This window comes from Plecotus auritus (genome assembly GCF_963455305.1).
Source record: "Plecotus auritus genome assembly, chromosome: 6".
Classification (NCBI taxonomy): Eukaryota; Metazoa; Chordata; class Mammalia; order Chiroptera; family Vespertilionidae; genus Plecotus; species Plecotus auritus.
Window position 1 is genome coordinate 3741744 of NC_137773.1, and position 2854 is coordinate 3744597.

Sequence of the window (2854 nt, forward strand, 5' to 3'; positions counted from 1 at the left end):
GTAAGAGGAGAGCACCAGACCTGGGCAGGCGTGGCGGAGGTCAGCTCACCCAGGTGGGGAGACTCAGGCCCCCAGGATGTTTGCCCTGGTGCCCGGCCTCCTCCCATCCAGCGGGCTCATCAACACCACTCTTACCGGGTGCCCACGAAGAGAAGGCTGCTAGTTAATGCCAAGCCCCAGGCTGTCATATGCATGTTCTCCGTTACTACCCAGACCCGGTTCAATTCACCCCGTCCTGACCCGGGAGTGCCCCCGGGTTCCTCCTGACTGCCGCGTTTGCTGAGCCGGCCGGCACTCTCTGAGCTGCGCCTGTGTGCCAGGCCCTGAGCCGCACTGGGGAAGGGAGCTCAGGGTCGAGTGGGGAGGGCAGACTACCAGGAGGAGGAGTCTCAGGGCACCTGGTTGCCTGGTGCAGGGGAGGAGTCCGAAGCGCTGACTGTCCTGGGAGGGGTGCGGGTGCCGAGCTCGGAAGGGGCGGGGCATGGCTGGGGACTGAAGGGTCTGGGACTGGTTGTGAGTGCAGAGAGCCATGGTGGTAGCAAATGAGGCCACAGAGTTCAGCTGCAGCTGGAGAGGGAAGGCCTTCGCAGAGACCTCTTCCTGGGGCGGGACAGAGGGGTTTATGGGACCAGATGCACCTGGCAGGCCGGGGCGCCGAGACACAGAGGGGGCGGTGAGGTGACCAGCGCTGCTCAGACTCTCTTTTCTCTTCCTCAGACCTGAGTTCTGGTTTTACACAACGAGATGCACATGCAGAGCCCAGGGGAACTGCTGGTCCAGCTGGGAATGAGGAGCAGAGACAAACACGGGGCCGATGGACTCGGGCTGCAGGGGCCTCCTGGGGGTCCTGCCTCAGGGCCTCCCTGTGTCCACAGCATCAGCATCTGTTTAGCTCCAATCCCAGCCAGACCTCGAAGGCTGTTCTGGGAAGACCATCCAGAATGGAAGGGGGATCAGCGGCGGGAAGTGGAATCTTTGCAATGAAAAATTCAGTTGCGTCTGGTTTGCTCACTTACATTCCCCACCGTTTCTCTGGTAGAGGGGACACTAAGTAGAGGGTCTAGTTGTACACCCTTAAGCTTGCCAATAAAACAAGAGGAATGCATTTGAGAATCTGTGGGACCCTGGCAAGCAGGATGGCCACAGTACATTTGATAGTTTCTTTTTATTTTTTTTAAATATATTTTTATTGATTTTTTACAGAGAAGAAGGGAGAGGGACAGAAAGTTAGAAACATCGATGAGAGAGAAACATCAATCAGCTGCCTCCTGCACACCCCTTACTGGGGATGTGCCCGCAACCAAGGTACATGCCCTTGACTGGAATCAAACCTGGGACTCTTCAGTCCACAGGCCGACGCTCTATCCACTGAGCCAAACCCGTTAGGTCACATTTGATAGTTTCTTTGTTTACCAGTGTAACTAAGCTCCCACAGTGGACTCAGCATTATGCTGATTGTTTTGAGAGCTAAATGTAACAGGCACCCTGCATGGGTGGGTGGATGGATGGATGGATGGATGGATGGATGGATGGATGAGTGGATGGATGGATGGATGGATGGATGGATAGGTAGATGGATGGATGGATGGATAGGTGGATGGATGGATGGATGGATAGGTGGATGGATGGATGGATGGATGGATGGATGGATAGGTGGATGGATGGATGGATGGATGGATGGATGGATGGATGGATGGATGGATAGGTGGATGGATGGATGGTTGGATAGGTGGATGGATGGATGGATGGATAGGTGGATGGATGGATGGATGGATGGATGGATGGATGGATGGATAGGTGGATGGATGAATGGATGGATGGATGGATGGATGGATGGATGGATGGATGGATAGGTGGATGGATGGATGGATGGATAGGTGGATGGATGAATGGATGGATGGATGGATGGATGGATGGATGGATGGATGGATAGGTGGATGGATGGATGGATGGATAGGTGGATGGATGGATGAATGGATGGATGGATGGATGGATGGATGGATGGATGGATGGATAGGTGGATGGTTGGGTGGATGAAGAGCCGGACATGTGTTCTGTTCTCATCCTCCTCTGATTCCCTACGGTGCCTTGGCATGTGGTGACTGACAACATCTTCACCCACCTGTCTCATCTGGTCCTGACTGTAAATCCTTAGGTAGAGTCCGTTACAGTGTGTGAACATGTGTGTCCTTGTGAACATGTGTTTCCCTGTGTGCAGCCGTGCTTTCCCGTGTTTTAGTCCAGCTTCTCTAGCAGAAACCACAGCACGGTGTCTGGGGAGAACGTAGTGGCTTTTCTGCCTCAGATAATCTCCGAAGCTTCCCGTTCCCTTGGTGCAGTGGTCGGCAAACTCCTTAGTCAACAGAGCCAAATATCAACAGTACAATGATTGACATTTCTTTTGAGAACCAAATTTTTTAAACTTAAATTTCTTCTAATGCCATTTCTTCAAAATAGACTCGCCCAGGTATTTTGTGGAAGAGCTACACTCAAGGGGCCAAAGAGACGCATGTGGCTCGCGAGCCGCCGTTTGCTGACCACTGCCTTGGTGTATCGAGTCTGCCTTATGTGGAAGAGTGGGCTACTGCTCACCCCTGGAGATGGGGACCACACTAGAGAGAACCCCAAGAGGACACACAGAGAAGGACGTGTCTGACAGAGCAGGGTGGACAGGGGCGTTCTTTATTTGAGAAGTCGGGCAACCAGGGAGAGCTATTTCCAGGGACCCTTGCTGAGCCACGCCACCCACATCAGAATGAAAACCCAGGGCACCCAATTAACCTTCGTTCCTGTGAGAACCAACAGGGCGAGGTGGAAATAAGGAGCTGAGACACGCCCCCCCCCCCCCCCCCCC